Below are 17,547 nucleotides of genomic sequence, written 5' to 3' on the forward strand. Positions count from 1 at the left end.
TTTATACATATGAATGTATGTATTTTGTATGATTTTTTTTCTTTATCACAAGAGCCTAGTAGACAGCCAAATCTGTGAAGCCAGGTCAAAAAGCAGTTTAATACACATGCAGCTAAATATTATGTATAATATTACAAATATGTACAAAATTACCGTAACAAAACAAAATACAACACTGCCTAAGGGTGTTTAGCAAAGACTTTCACAGAGCAGATCTTCTACCACAAGGATTTGTCAACCCCTTGCCTATTACAGTTGTCTGTGAAATTTCCTGTAACTAAATACCAGTCTACAGTCAATAACAATCCACTCTTAAAGCCTATTGGCATTAAGTAATGCTTTGCACTGTAAATAGGAAATACACACTGAGGGGGTCATTCTGACCCTGGCGGCCGGTGGCCGCCAGGGCCACCGACCACGGGAGCACCGCCAACAGGCTGGCGGTGCTCCCACGAGCATTCTGACCGCGGCGGTTCAGCCGTGGTCAGAAGCGGCAAGTCGGCGGGCTCCCGCCGACTTACCGCTGCTCGGGGGAATCCTTCATGGCGGCGGAGCGCGCTCCGCCGCCATGAGGATTCTGACCCCCCCTACCGCCATCCTGTTCATGGCGGGAAAGCCGCCATGAACAGGATGGCGGTAGGGGGGGTTGCGGGGGCCCCCGTAAGAGGGCCCCGCAAAGTATTTCAGTGTCTGCCTTGCAGACACTGAAATACGCGACGGGTGCCACTGCACCCGTCGCACCTTCCCACTCCGCCGGCTCGATTACGAGCCGGCATCCTCGTGGGAAGGGAGTTTTTCCCTGGGCTGGCGGGCGGTCTTTTGGAGACCGCCCGCCAGCCCAGGGAAAAACTCATAATACCCTCCGCGGTCTTCTGACCGCGGAGCGGTATAATGGGGGCGGAATTCTGGCGGGCGGCCTCCGCCGCCCGCCAGAATCAGAATCACCCCCTGTGTTTGTTGTACATTTTTATAATACATAGATCAGGTCTGTGGCACCTGACATAACATTTTGAGTTACACCAATTAAGCCTTTAGCCATTATGACGAAGATTCTCAAAGTGCAAATATTCTACTTGAGAGTTTAACAGAGAGGGTAACCTTCATCAGCTGTTCACCTGTGAGCCTCCTTGTAACCAAATGTGTGTCTACACGCTTTCAAACTATGTAATAACCATCCACACTTAAAGGCTCATTGTCTTTAAGTTATGCCTTTCGCAATAAGTCTGTCAGGCCTACTGCCTTTTGTTGTTACTTTTTATAGTAAACAGATCTAACCTGTTGCATGTGACATAACTTTTACAAGTGAATCATCTTTTAATTGTGGGTTGTTACCCTAACCAACTCACATATACTGAATTGAGCATTATCTTTTCCAAAAGGCATCCATTAAGTATACAGTCAGAAAATTACAAATGTGCACAAAGTTACGTTTGGTGAAATAATGTACAGTCACTCCTATGAGGATCTGGCAGGGAATATCACAAAGCAAATGTTCGTCTCCCAGGGGGTGTCAGGGGTGGGTTAACCAACACCAAAACTGTTGCTTACTACAGTAATCTGTGGGAGTCCATGTAACAAAACACCTGTTCACTAGCTTTAACACGGTGTAGTATTAGTCCACAATTAAAGGCCTATTAGCTTTAAAATATTATTCTCACAATAAGTAAATCAGGACCGTTGTCATACATTTTAATAATTAACAGATCATACCTATGGCTTCATTGGTTTGTCCACTTGACCATTTTAGGCCTACGGTATTGAGCAGAAGTTTATAAATACATGAAGTGCAATACAGTCACTCTTTCGAATCAAATGGTTTTGTTAAAGAAATCAATATGTAGGCAGAACTACAGACACTCTCTCAGTGGTGCTGATTGAATTTCTTGTCTTTTGATCACATAAGGCCTGGTGACAGCTGCACTGTCAAGCCAAATGTGAAAAGAACATACACTCTTGCATTCAGCACTCAGCAATGAAAAGAAGTAATCTACTGTTTAATTGTGTTATAAAAAGAAATACACTCTGTTTTATTCTGTAATGAAAGGAAGTTTAAACTTTGTTATTCAGTTAACAGAAAGATTTGTGTAATTCTATTTGGTTACTACAAGTAATAACATCACAGAGACAGTTCATCAGTTTTACGACCTAGATTAGTTTCCAAAGCGGGATGTACCTGTCACTTAGTGTAATGACACTGACCACAAATGGTAAGAAGAGCTTCACGGTGGGCTCGGCTCCACTATATAGTGCATTTGTGTATAGCTCGATTGCATTTTCACCATATTTAGCACAATATTATGGGCCAGATTAGCAAAGGTGAGTGCTCTAAGTGAACTTATGGTTTTAGTGAATGATGCACTGATACCTGGTTGGCTGTAAAATTAGGGGCTAGGAAAGTGTGGGTAACTCTTGTGTAGACAAGTGGCCTCTCACAAGGGTGTGAAAGGCGTCACAACTGTTCAACTTGTATATGTGTTTCTGAGACCTTGGCCATTATCTTAGACTAGTATGTTTATGTATGCTGTCCTCTGTGATCTATTTCCCTCAGGACTGAGGGGAGCCTTGGACTTCTTTAACGCACACACAAATTGTAATTGCCAGAAAATTAGCACACAGAAGCAAATAATAAAGTGGTGTTTTAATAATGTTTGGAAATAACAGTTATCTTGCTTAGGCATGATTGTTGATAATCAGCAGGATAATTCTAAATCTGTGGCATTACCAACCATGCTGCATTATTATCAACAACACTTGTGCAGGGTATCTTCTCAGAATTAGTTTGGATTGTGTGTGCTTCGTGACCTCATAATTTTTCAAGGTCTATGGTAGGTTTTCATATCGGAAGCAGAAGAAGATCTATTAGGTCAAGCACACAAGCGCTCTGGCCTGTTGTAATCTATCTATGGGCTTTTGACCACTCCCACAATACACCCATCACTATGACTCGTTTGTGGGCTTTGCCTTTCTAAAATCCTTTTTTTTCATTGGTAAATGTTTTATGTTTGTCTTTCCTTTGGCCAGTTTTGTTACCGCCTTGGCCATAGACCCTGTTACATGGATAATTGAACATTTGCCGATATATTTGACTGCAAGCAAACTTATTTTCCCTTTACTGTCTCTCCTTTGTGCTCATGCTCATGGTGGCGCTTTGAATCGGCTCGCTTATGTCGACTGTTTTACTTTTCATTTTTAATTTATGTGTCAAGAAAGTCCAGTTAGGAATTTACAACGCTAATAGCTCTCACTCGAGCAAACGCGAGACCCATTGCATTGCAAATGCTTGTTCTGTCTAGAGTTTAATAGTTTGATTAATTCAAGTGTTGCAGAGATGGAGCTATTTACAACTTATAGTACCTTTTTAAAAGTTAGGCAAAATATATGACAGCTTTCCTTGAAAACTGACTGCTTCATTATGTCTAATAAATAATGCTATGAAGTATAGAATAGATTTATCATAAGTGCAGTGCAGCAGACTATGTAGATCTGGTCCTGGGTAGGCTTATTCCACTCCAATACTCGTTATCTATTTTAAGCCACATTCAAATGCTGGAAGTTATGAAGCTATGGGTGCTCGAACTGGAGTCTGCAAGAGCAGTGACATTGCAGACTCTCTTTTTTGTTTATTTCTTTTTTTATTGAGTGTAGATGTGGGTAAGCCATGCTACAACTCATTGGAGCTATACATCATCATATCAGAAGGAGTTAAATCAAAACCTAAGAAAACAGTATTTGTAATTTATAGTTAGTGACAAAACCATACCAGTTCAAATATCAAGGTCAGAAAATTCATGATTTGCGTTCCATGTTTTCTGGTGCTTGTGTGGACAACCTCTCATTTCATATTTTGCAGTTTGTTTCTTTAATGTAGCTGATCTTTCCTTTCCCCTCTGCCATGCTCCTATTGTAGGTAAAATTGGCGATAGTGATAGACATTGCAAACGTCTACCATTAAGAGTGGCTTCCCTGTCTGGTTTCCATCAGGCTTTATTTTTAATCTGGTAAAGTGTCAAGACAAAGCAATTACATTGAAAATTCTGCACATAATTATTCCGAAAATGAGTTTTTTAAAACATTCCCAGAGCACTGAACAGACTCCGAAGGAAGACCATACACATTGATAATAAAACCCAGTGACTGAATCAACTCCATGGCCTCCTGAACCTGCTTCACCTACCTCTCTCTGTGTTTTCCAGGAATATGATATCTTCCAGGTACACCACCAACCTCAGTCCCTGTGCTCTGGGAGCTGCTCCAGAGGCAACATCAACTTGGTAAAGCACTAAGGAGTGGAGGATAGACTGAATGGAAGAGACTTAAAACTGAACACCTGTCCCTATCACAAAAACTACTGGTTCTTCCTCTGTTCTTGACATATAGGCACAGTCAGGTAAGCGTCCTTTAAATCCAGATGTACCACTCAGTCACCCGGGAGAAGGATGTCCCTAAGGTATATGATAGCCTCCATTTTGAAACAACATCACAGAAAAAGTTGGCTGGTCTCCCTCAAACTTATGACTGGCCTGCATTTTTGTTCTTCTTCTGCACTAGGAAGATATTGCTGAGAACACCTTTGTGGTGTAAGCGACCAAGTTCTGTAACCCCCTTCTGCAGCAACCTCTGTGATAACCAAATCCAAACCTTGATGGGAAAAATGTATTGACAAAGGCCATGTGGTTAGTATTGGGGTTGCATAGAATTCTATTTGAAACACTCATCTTTTGTAATACTCATTGGTCTTTTGACATTAAACTATATTGTTGACTCTGATACTTTGAACCCAACCTGCCTCTCACTGTCAGAAGGAGAGAGGACACTTAGGACACCAAGGACACTAAACTTAGCTTGAATTCCCTCTCCCCTTGTTTGGCCCCTGCTGGAGACAAAACGTCATCCCCTTCTTCTATGGGGGAAGAACATTGGTTTTGAGTATCCATACTGCTATTAGTACAATGTCCCCCAGCCAGTGAAATGACCCTCTTGTCCCCGGCACTGGGAGATCTGTCCAAAAGCACATGCCAGTGATTATTGTGCCTTGTTCAGAGACGCAAAGGTCTGGACATATCGGCCAATTTCTTTATTAAATTAATTTCCAAACAGAGGCCATTGAGAATTGCCCATTATATCTAAGCTTGATGGTTCCCAAAGTTTGGGATCAATATGCAACAGCAGTCTTGTGTATCTCTCACACAAAAGCCCTGCATTTGCATTCCCCAAAAAGGAGATCGCCCTTTGGGCTCAACCAGAATTTGTTTCTAGTCCAATTGATCCCTGACTACCTTGCCTCCTCAGCAACGAACAAAATATGGGAAACAGGACCCAGGCTGTTCAATAATATATCTTAGTGCGAGGACCATGCCCTATCCACACCTTTTCTATGGTCCTTCCAACCTTTGCAAAACATTTTTACAATTTTAGCATCCAATCTGGGGGTTATAGCTGCTTCCTCAGATATTATTGCCCATTGGGCGTTCTGCTGTCATTTGAGATCAAACTCTCCTGTCCACTGAACTTTTTATCTTGGAACTCATATATTCATCAATAAACACTGGAGGCGCACCCTTCACTGAATTTGGATGCTCAATGAGCCAAGGCTCAAACTTGGAAGTACCTCCCTTGTCCAAAATAGCAATATGAGGCTTATCCCCATTTTTCGTCTTATTTAATTGTCATAATATTTGGTGAATATTAATTAGGCCTCCCATATTACCTACAATATGTTTTTGCAGTTGACATCAAGTGATTCTCTCCCTGTGCAATTGAGCTGCCACCAAATTCTTCTCCCTCAAACCCATGAGGGGAAGTAATTTTTCTTCTTCATTCTTTTGTGGCCATGGCTATAAAATTCCTTGTAATTGCATTCGCCTTGGTGTTTCCTATATCAGTGACCACATTTCTAAATGATGAAAAGACCGCTATATGAATAGAATTAGAAATGGATTTGTCCAAAAATTCACAAAGATTTTTTCTTAAAAACCTCATCATCCTCATTATTAAAACTGCAGTCATCCATTTTGATACACAAACAACAAGGAACTGATTCTCACAAATATATCCTTTTGAATAGGGTGCATCAAATATTTTAAAACAAGCACAAAGAAAAAAATGTTGTGCCTTTTAAATGGCATTCTAATACATCTAGGATGCTGCTTGCATAAGCACTGCCCCAGGAAAGGGTCTACTCTTTAACAAATATTAAAATGTATCTGGCCATTAAATAAATAAAAGCAAAACTCCCCAGCAGCATTGTGCTGCTACAGTGTAATTATTCATACCTGAGCCTTCAAAACAGGTACATTGTACCTAAAATAAACAAACCAGCCACAAAACGAAACAAAGTAAAAATGTAATTACTAATCCTTAAAACAAAAGTGCTTGTGAAATTAACTCCAAAGTAACAATGTCACATAGAGCCTTGACAGCAGGCACCTGTGAGTAAAATGACCTAAAGAAATCAAAACTTAATTTAAACAACAAACACTAAATACATCTCCAGTAAGTCACAATCCAGTGCTAGAAAACAACGGTTTGTGATGGACTTCTCCTTAGCAGCAAGAAAAGAGGACACTGTGTATGGAACACTGCTATTTATAGTTGGGAATATCCCTTGACTTTGTTAATAATTTCCTGCCCAGGGGAGCAGGGTTATGGGAGTTGTAGTGTTCTATTAAGTGCCGTACAAAATAAAGCAAGAAGAGACAGTTCATAGCGTCTCCTGTCTTGTAATACAATCTATAATTGGGTCACATTGCACCTGACTCCATCACACTAGACTCCCATCTCTCATTGATTTTTTAAGAATTACAGACAAATATTTAACTCTGTTGTAGTGGGCCTCGCTGTGTCTAGTTCACCTGATCCGAGATAGATGGAATTCAAGAGGTGACGGATGCTATATACAATTTTGCAGATCTAGCAATCAACACAAAAATGGGTGAACATTCATTGCACTAGAAAATGTATTCTTTATAATCAGGAACAAGAGATATTCCTCTCTGTGACTCAGTCCAATTGCCTGACTGGCTTTGGGGGTGGGGACATAATAGGTATAAGTACATTTAGTGATGTCCTGAAGACCCTTCAGGCTCTAAATGACGAGTGAATTCCGGAGAACAAGGTTTTCATATATATTTGACTCAGGCATGCATTGCCGACTGATATACCTGCGGGTACCCCAGTGGAAGATGTCCGCCCTCTGGAGGACAGAATTTTGACACGACCCTAACAAAAAAAAGGAATATCGTTTTTGTGCAAAATAAACCTTATTAACCTAGCGCATTATTACCTAAGATCAGGCAAGCCAGTACTGATGAATGCCTGCGAGAATGTGGACTAATTGGTACCTTCTCCACACTTTATGGGAATACCCCGAGATTTCGAGATTTTAGAACAAAGCTCCGAAAAATGTCTCTGATGTGAACAATCTTTAGTTGCTCACGAATAAAATATGATTTGTTTTATGAAGATGTGGATACAACACGTGTAATAAATATCAGAATCTATTCTGTAATTTGGGCTTTGTTTTGACATGATCAGATATTGCCAGACTTTTGGAGTGGGGGGATGGGGGATGCGGGAGCTCGCCTCTAACACCGCTAGTGGAACAATGGAGTAAAGCTCTGATTTGGTGTGTATGGCTGCTGAGAAGGTTGCTTGTGAGAGCAGAGGTCGTCCCAGTACATTTGGAAAAGCTATAGGGCGCATGGAAAATATACCAGGGTTGCACTTAATGTTACAAAAACCTGCTGTTTTTTTCGTGGTATTACCCCTGTGACATAGTCTTCACAGATCACACACCCCCAAGATGTAAGAGGTACTATGGACACTGCTGGATGTATATTTGTAATCCTATAGTGGGAATATTCCACTACTGTATTGGAATTAATTGTCCCTCAATACATGTTATTGTTTTAGTGAGAGGTATTAATAAAATAATAGTTTAAAAAATGTGTAATCGAAAAGATATTCCCTATAACCAGTTGCACATGCGTATGCTCTTGAACATATATTCCCTATAATCAGTCGTACACCACACAGTCTCCCTTGTTCCATTTTCTTTGAAGTATTTCCCCATAGTACGTTGAATAATATCAAGTATTCAAGCGACTTTTCTTTCGCTATTTTTCAGATTTGGTCTTGGAGATTTGTTGTAGTCATTGTGCCCTAACCGAGATATTTTGATTCAGATTCGACAGTTCAACCAGTCTCTTACCCCATCACGTAGACTTCTACCTACGAGGTCAAGGAGACTTGGGCAGTCATTAAAAGGTCAACATAAATCTGCCTGTCGCACCATTGTGCTGTATCAGTTAATGTCAGAAGTGACTCACGAGGTGCAAAGTAAATGAGCTGTCCAGCTTGCAAGAAGCTGCTGTGCACTGGCAAGCGATGGTCATGTAACCTCTACCACAGTGTGATTTGCTTTTTTCAAGATAAAAGTGTGCTGCAAAAATTATTCATGGTTGTTTGATCAATATCATTGTCTTTTGAGACTTTGTTCCTATTATAAACAAATCTATAGGGCCAAAACCGCGAATTGCCATCAAAGCACTTTAGATAGATCGAAGACACCTACAATTACAGTGTTTCTCACGCTTTCCTGACCTACAGGAGCTCAGTATTGTTTCTTCAGAAGCATATCCCAGTCCTTAGTGGTAGTAAGAGGCTCGTTCAGATCAGCCTTATTCGTGAAACTTTTTAGAGGTAAAGCAGATTGTTTTTAATGCCCTGCCTGGCAACGCATCCCAGAATTCTCTCCCAGTGTATAGGCACTGGAGAGTTGGATTTAATCCGGGATGCTACAGACAGGGAATGCAACGTTCTCAATGCATGTGAAACTTGTGCCTTTCTGGAGTGATTACGTACTGTGCTTGCCACCGAATTTTGCAAGAGCTGGAGTTTCTTCATAATGGCTTTAAATGTCTTTTGGGTTGTTTTGTATAGTAGTTTAGTCTTCCAGGGGCTGTTGTATGTGCTGCAAAAACAGCACCAGCACTGAGGATTTGAGAGCGAAGCCAAATATTTGAGTTTGAGAGTAGGGCAGCAGCTTATGGCAGAGGAGCCGTGGGGATCAGTGATGTTGAAGGTTGGCAGACTATGCGTTAGAGGTGGGTGAGCCAGCAAATAACGAGGCGAGCCAGGCATAGGGTGTGGCTTAGCTCTTAAAGCCTGTCAACGAGCTGAAACCTGAAAATAGTTGCCATGCAAATCGTACAATGAACATCACCTAAAATATGATTGTTTCTTCAAAACTCAAAAAAGTGTATTTCTTTTACATGTTGAAGCTTTGACATTAAAGTCACATTATAGCATTATAGCGTTAATTTTTATATGATAATTAACAGTGCTATAATTATTATAGCACTGACCTATAATAACTATAAATTAATTATTATTGCACTGAGAAGCACTTAATAAAAGTGACAGTTTTTAAACTTGAACTTACAACAATTCCTGCCCCCTCCTCCACCCTGGCCACCGTGATATTAGTGAGTGAATTAAAAGGCAAGACAGTTGTCATGTGAACCCTGTATGTGGCCCAGTTTGTTATAGACAAAGCAACATTATAGCTTTTTAAATCAAAAGTAGGTTTTTGTAGGGCTGGAATTCTGAACTCATGTATTTGGAGGTGCTTCAATATGTAATAGCAAAATAAAAGGGGATCAGTAAAATAAAATATTTGTCTACAATCACAACTGTGGTTAAGCAGGGAAGATGCGAATAATCCAGGTTTTCTTGTTTTACTTTGTACAAAACAGCCATTAAACGGGTATCTAGTTCTCTCTATTTTACCTCAACCGTTGCTACTTTGTTTTTACCTCTTTTGTGCATGAGAGCAGAGCGAGGGTTGCAGGCAGAAGCCACATAAATGCGTGGCTTGTTGTGGGCTCACGGTTCCAACAGGACCTCTAGCTGAGCCGGAGCCAGGATTCAGCCTGGCTCGAGCGTTCAGCGGCTCGCCCGCCTTTAGTATGCATGAGTGACGCAGTTTGTATAATGTATGTTGGAGATATGGCCTGCTTTACGGGGGTTACTTCTTCAAGAGGGGAAGCTGAACCACAGCAAGGATGGCATGGACCATGGTGCAAGCAAGGAAAGTCAACCCAAAAAAAACAACTATTATCAGATTTCAATGGGTCTCTTAGGGCTGTGGACTCCAGTGGCACTCCGCCTGCTGCAACAATGGGGCAAGTGAGGATTGCTATGTGCCTTGATAATAAACTTCCAACTTGGTGCGTCCACTCCCTTCCCCACCTTGTTCTGCAGAACGTTGCTGACTGGAAAAAAAACGGATCTCGCTGAAGACTAAAAAAAAAAAAAAATAGCCCATCAGCACTTTCTATTTCTGGCCACGCCGCATTCCATCGAAGTTGCGTGAGCAGGAAGCGGAAGCGTTTCCGTGAAGTGTGTGGCCCCGGGTGACTGGATCCGGTTTGCAAGGCGCTGTAGCATCGCCGTATTTTGATGCTACAGGAAACTCAACTTAAACAGAGTGTTAGGTGACAGCGATGAATTGTAGTCTTAATATAGAAAGATATAGAAAGCATTCCACTGCTTAGTAAAGACATAAACTCTGGATTTCCTTGGCACCAAAGGTGCATGCACTACGATCTATTTATTGCTTTTATTTGCAACATTTGTAAAGCTAGACAAGATCAAATGTATCAGAGTGCGGCGCAGTAAAATATATACAACCCTTAACAAACAATACAAATGTTCAAAATCTGTGCGCGTCAGAAAAAAATAAAAATGCATTCAAAAACCAGGCTGAGACTTTCAGCTGCCACATAACAACTCTATGCAACATGGACAGCAAGAAATGGGACAAGAGGATTCCTGGATCTCCAGAAACTTATTGAACAAAATATGATTGTAGAGAGAAATTGCAAGCATGCAATCACAAAATGTATTGACTCAGGGAAGACCGCACCCCATCAGGAACTGTAAATTTTGCAGCCAGGTAGGAAGACGGCTGAAGATGAGTGGTTGTCCTTTTAGGCTATACAGCCACTGTAAATGGTATATTCAGCCGGAGTGCATCACTTCATGTTTTTTCAGTACATGAAGCTGAAAAGGGTTAGAACTGGGCGTGTATATATGAACATTCATTGGACACAGGGTTGTAGAGAAAAATGTAGATGTAGAAACTAAACATTATTTCTCTTAATGCTTGAATAATGTTGTTGTCATGACCTGCGGCTTCATTTTACGGCCTTTGCTATTAAAGGTGGTATCAGGACTCGTTTATTAAGTGTTCTAGCTCGGAAATATTGTTTATGTTGGCGGTGTGGCTGTGCACACATGAGTGAGGCTGGAATGTGTGTGCACGGAGAGAATGTGGAATGTTGGAACGGGACTGGGTGGTTGGCAGATGTTGGCAGGATTGCGGAGTTGGCTAGGTTCCTATGTGTTACAGTAAACAACATTCCTGCCCTAATCGTTTTGTGTATTATCTAATCTTTTTGGCAACAAGATCCCGTTATTTGGGGGGGTTGGGTTGGGGGGGGTGCTGTGGGACGTGTACCTGGGGCACCGTGTGCCTGGGAACTACAAGGCAGTGGTGCTGGAACAATTTTCAGAGTGGGGGTGCTGCGATCAGTGTTACGTCACTGAAGTTATGGGGACTGTGAAAAATTCAAGAGTCTTACAAAGAGCATGTATAGCAAATGAGCGATGACTGTTCAGTAGGAGAGTGGGAAGGGTGTGTTATGCAGCCGCTGGTGCGTTTTGAAGCACACCTTTCCAAATGTATTACAAAGACATGGTGTAGTAGTGCACTGTCATTTACAGAAAGCACATTTTCAGTGGAAATGGACATGAAACTGTCACTGACATGCAGTTTTACTGATAAAACAATATAGCACACAAATGTTTGTCATTGGCACGCCACCAACTAAAGTTTCTTAATTTCGTTTTGCTCCTATTAAAATCTTTGTTTCCACCACACTTCAGAATTACAATAAAAGTGCTCCAGTGGGGCTTTAATAACTGCTGATATATTGTAAAATATTTGTACAGTTTATTTACAGGTGTAAAAAAGTTTTTGTGTGTTAGAAAAAAAAACTGACTTCCTACTGCCTGATTCGCAGATAGTTCACTTTACAAAATCCTCTAACTTTGAAGTCCGAGAAAAAAAAGTAAACACCAATCTCTATGTTAAAAGAATAAGGAGCATTTTATCAGTTGGTATAATCTGACATTCGACCTCTATCTTGGAAAATGCACCAAATGTGAGAAGTTAAAAACCAAATGTAAAGGCACCTTTATTGCTTACTCACCTTTTGAACTCCAGCATTGCTCCAGCCCTCCCTCCACCGCACCCCTTCTTTACTTCCTCTACGTGTGCTACAAGAGTGGATATCATAGGGGCGTGTGAGAGGCAGGGCATTAGCGGGTTTCGCCAAAATGAGCACTTGGGCACAGTAGTTGAAGAGTGCACCACTTCTGGGCTCTAACTGTGTTCTATACACTCGAGCAGTGAGAAGATGTTTGCAGGCCTCAGTGCTGAGAGAGGCATCAATGGCGCAGTAGATGGTTGTAGGGCCTGATTGAGAGGGAAACACTGCATGTAACGCGCTCATGGGGACACCATGCACAAGGAAAGCAGAGAAAGAGGTTGTGAGTGCATTATATATTGCATATGGCATCGAGATGGAAACAAGTGAGGCACACAGGAAAGATAAGAGCGAGCATGCTCTTTATTAGACCTCATCCACAATCCTCATGCACAATAGCTCCCAGAAGGCATCTTGCTAAGTATGAGAGGGCAGCAGGGCCAAGACACCACAGAAGCCCAATGCACATAATGAATAGAGGCAGCCAAAAGCCAGTGAAGTGCACTCCTAATTGTTTGACATCATAGTGCAGTGAGCAGGAAGACAATGGCTGTAAAGGGTGGAGATTCAGCTGTTGTGTACACTCTGTATCCAGGGTATTATTGGGGAGTGCAGGGCAAGTACTTTCATTGTATGGTTGCTGAGCTCCCTCTAGGACCTCTTGGTGTGGTGGTTCAAATTGAACTAAAGAGTGAAGATAATTTCACAGTGCCAAGGTGCAATCGCTGCTGAGCTGCTGAGTGCACAGCTACAAATGTGGGTGGTACTGACAGCTGCATTACAGTGTGCTCTCCCAAACTACTGTGTATGACTATTAGGCCTGGGTGAAATTTCAATTATACCGGATGAACTGGAGTAATTTCAGTAAATCCATGTTACTCTTTGATGTGGAATTACTAATAATAATGCAATTACGCCTGCTTGTGTAATTAAGAGTAATTTGGAGGAAAAATCCTAAGAGCATATTTAGCGAATGCAAGCGGCTGCTCACGCTTCTGTTTATGTTCTGTTGCATTTAGCACTATTTTCTTAGGGCAAAATGCATCCTTTCATCCATTTAAGAAGCAAGGGTGCATTTTGCACTAAGAAACTAGCGCTAAATGCTGGGAGTATGTTTGGGGAAATTCTACTCCAAGTGCATATTTAGCAAGAGCAAGTAGCTGATCATGCTCACCATTTATTTCTGTTGCATTTAGTATTACTTCTTAGCATAAAATGCATCCTTGCATCCATTTTGGACGCAAGGGATCATTTTTGGTGCTAACATAATAGCACTAAATGAAGAATTACACTTCTCGCATAATTCTGCATAATGTCACTGAATGTTGTGGTAATCCTTCATAAAAACGCAAGTTACACACACACGTCTGTTGAACGTTAGTTAGATATTATGCATCGCATACAAAATGCATTGTTAGTATGCATTGATGAAAACCACCATCACTAATCTTTAAACAAACAGAGTTGCCCACGGTGAAATTGCAGTGACAGCTCCTCCGTTAGGGTGGAGGAGTGTCGCACCCACCCCCCGCCAGCAGCAGCCGCTCAAATCCTTTAACAAACGAAGCAATAATAAACTGTGTTTATTATCGTTTCGTTTGTTAATGGCGTGGGGCATGGGGATGACAAGGATGAGGGGAGTACCCTCGGCATCCCCCTCGATGCGCATTTATGTTTGGCCGGCTGTCTCGGGCCTTCCAAACACACATGTTCAGTGTGCTCTCTTCAGCTCTGCACTGTGTTGCCTGCCTGGAGATAGCAGGCACAGGCTCCCAGTCTGCCTGGGAGCACCCTGGCTGGGCGTTCCCAGCCAATCCTGACACTCCTCCGAGCAGTGTCAGTATTGGCCACAGGCAGGCTGGTTGTGAGTGCAGTGAGCCGTGACTGTGAAATTGATGCTTTGTTTAGAAAGCTTTGAGAAGCACCTTGAAGATATACATAACAAAAAGTTTTCTGTTGAAAAGAAACAGGCTGTAAAAAAAATGTGATTTTTAATGCCCTGTGCAGTGTTGTAGATATCAATTTATTAACATTTTTCTTATTCCTAGCCCAACTGATAAACATGTGTGGCTGAACAAAGGTTAGAAGGGAATTCTCTATCAGTTTGGTTATAAGAATTGATAGAGTTTGCCTGATGCAGGATATCTGCTAAAAAGTGATTGATGTCCCGCCCCCTGTATTAAAAGGGGAGTGGTGTTTTTGGCACTATAAGTACAGTGGACGTAAAATGTATGATATTTTGGCACATGTCCCACATCAGACAAATTCTAAATAAGATCCCTATTCTTTACCTTTGCTATTAGTGGCCAGGAAGGCCTGCAATGGTCTAAGTAGCAAGTGTAAAAATATCACTCTGCTTGCTTAAGGAAAAAATAACTACACTAGCATTATTTTGATTATTCACTAAACTCTCTACAAGGCACTCTCTGCATAGGTATTGAATTTACTCCATTCCAGACCCCAGAATGCTTAGAAACAAGCAGTGTCATTGACAGTAGTTCAGGCTTATGAATGCATTGTCAAGTCAGACCTAAATAATATGTGCTTTAATGATTGCTTCCTACCACCTGTCTTGGTACCAGAGAAAAATGGCTGAAATTATCTAGATATCTAAGACACTTTAATAACATTACAGCAGAATGTCTGTGTCCCTGAAAGTAGCAGGATAAATAAAATTATCGCAGAGGACAAGCATTTTTGTGGAAGCACACAACTTCTGCTCAATCAAAATATGCACTCCTGATGCCCAACATGTGGGTGGAGCCAAACCCCCTTTCCTGGTGGGTCTCACATTATTGTCTGTCGAACGCTGTGCTGCCAAGCCAGACCATAAAAAGATATTGGAAGTAAAGAGGATTCATCCAGCATGCCATCACCCTCCTCTGCACACAGAGTCCATGTCATGCTTCCTGGTGCCCCTACATCCCAGTTTCAACAGTTCTTGTTGGTAAACATTGGTCCCAAAAGAAGTGATACTTTTTAAAGTCTGGTTCGTGTTCATCAGGGCTCTTACTCATTCAAAATCAGGTGTATGGAGTTCCTGCTTGATATTATAATTCTTACAGTACATCTGCAATAGCACTCTTCATCATTTCCTCCACTTGTGTATCAGTGATGCATGCAAAAGACTGAGATCTCAAAATTGTCTGAAAAGTCCGAGTTACCCTAAATGTCACATAGGTTAAGTTTGATCAGGTGTGGAAAGGCAGTCTAGGTGGAACATCTGGTTTGAGGTTGACCTTAGCCAAGGCATTTTGAATTTTACCAAAATCCTGTGTAAGGGGTGTGGAATTTAATAAAATATCTTCTTGTCCATGGGACAAGTTGCTTCATAAATCTACTTGTCATATAAAAAAATCAACTTGTCCCTTTGGTGCCATGTAGTGCGGTGACAAATTATGGCAGCTATCTCATTATGTAAGAGCTCTGATAATAGCCTCTCTGGTTATGCCAAGGCTAATACTACAATAGGGCTTGAATACTAGCAATTTCAAACCCTATTGTAGCAATTTCCTTATTTTGCCACCTTTCCACAGGTCTACATACTGAGGCTGGAGGAAGCACTAAGCAGTAGTACCAAGGCTGGGATGCCTTTGAATCTGTGTAAACCTGCCAAAATGCATGTTTTAAGGATTTTCACTAGCTCTTCACTATCTCAACCACCAGCTAGGATTTTCACTAGCTCTTCCCTAGCTCTCTAATCTTTCCCCATACTGAGAGAGGTTGAATATTTACTCCTGACAAGGGCAGAAGTAGAAGTTCTTCTAGGAGTAGGAAAAAGTGGTTGGAGGGAAAGTGAACTTGTAAACACTCAATAGATTTTGACATGAGCAAATCTACATGTGCCTATTTGCTCATGCGAAAATACAGTTCACAAATTTCTAGGAGTACCATTTCCTGGTCAACGTCTGTACATTCTTGTAAATTTGTGAAAACCACTAATGCAAAGACATACACCATGGATGCACTTTTGTGACTTTCTTTAAGAATTTGGCCCTCATTTAGGTCTGGTGTTAACCAAGACATTTTGTTTTAATTCAAATTCTGTTTCTCTCTCTATCCATCTATCGGCTGGTTGTAAAGTGAGTGACAGCATTCTGTTCTTCCACAAGGGGCATATTGACACACAAAGTAGTTTTGTCCAGTGCCAGGAGCTATTGTGGAAATGTGTGCTTTTTGAGACAAAAATCTTTTTATTTTGTTTTTTTTGCTTTTTGAGAATGTTAGTTATAATGTTACGGGCCTGCAACTCCCACACCAATAAAGTGTTACAAAAGCTATGTCAAAACAAGGCACGCACTGACAAAACCAAAAGACTGACCATCAGTGTCAGATAGGTTGGCTTTGCCAGTGCTTGTTTATTTTCATGTTTCACATATTCTTGTTGAAAATGGTTACACCAATTTTCCATTTTTAATATTTTTTGGAACCACCAGCATGCATCAACAGTTTATTGAATGATGTTGCAAAGAAATAGTACCTACATTTTTACAATAATTTAGCAAAACGTTTGTTTTTCTACTTACATTTGTTTCTGAACATTTTATTTTGAAAGCACAGAATCATCATTCTTGCGTACAACCATCTGCAAACATTTGCATCCAATTGGCGAGCATTCTGGGAGCATTATACAATATGAGGTAGCCTCGTATTGTTAAACTTTTCAAACGTGGGCACACATATTTTTTTACTGGAACCACTGTCAGTTGTACAGTGTGGCCTTACAAAGTTTATTTAAAGTGCTCACCCTAATAATAAAGGTTTTGCATTATTGAACCATAAACACAAGTTCGAACAGTATTGACATATGGACACTAATATTACCTCAGCTACAGACAGTTCCATTCCCTGCAAACTATCAGCCAAAGGGGTTGTGCTGCAAGGAGTTGGGCCTACTTGTTCCAATGACAAAATAAACATGGAATCTTGTTGACCTTGACCCAAACAATGAGTCCTGGATGTCGGGCTACAGGAATTCCACACCCCTGCCTATATATATATATACTTACTTATTTGGGCTTTCATTTAGCTCTCTTCAACCATTGGTCTGTTGTTGCAATTCACATTTTTCTTCTGTACAATACAGCCCAAAGCAAAGGCTGAGTCCAGTTCAGAAATTTTTGCTAACTTTACTATGAGTTACATTCTGCAATTTCACAACGTTCACAAACTAGTTCCCTTCAGTTCCATTAACCACAATGGCAATGTGTGCTTT

General features: G+C 41.1%; 1 protein-coding gene across 1 annotated transcript in view; it reads left to right on the forward strand.

The window, feature by feature from the left end:
* LIMD1 (LIM domain containing 1) overlaps nt 1-17,547 on the forward strand; it is a 300,888-nt gene that overhangs the window by 13,997 nt on the left and 269,344 nt on the right. The gene's annotated exons all lie outside the window — the stretch shown is intronic.

The sequence above is a fragment of the Pleurodeles waltl genome, chromosome 2_1 (assembly GCF_031143425.1).
Source record: "Pleurodeles waltl isolate 20211129_DDA chromosome 2_1, aPleWal1.hap1.20221129, whole genome shotgun sequence".
In the NCBI taxonomy this organism is placed as follows: Eukaryota; Metazoa; Chordata; class Amphibia; order Caudata; family Salamandridae; genus Pleurodeles; species Pleurodeles waltl.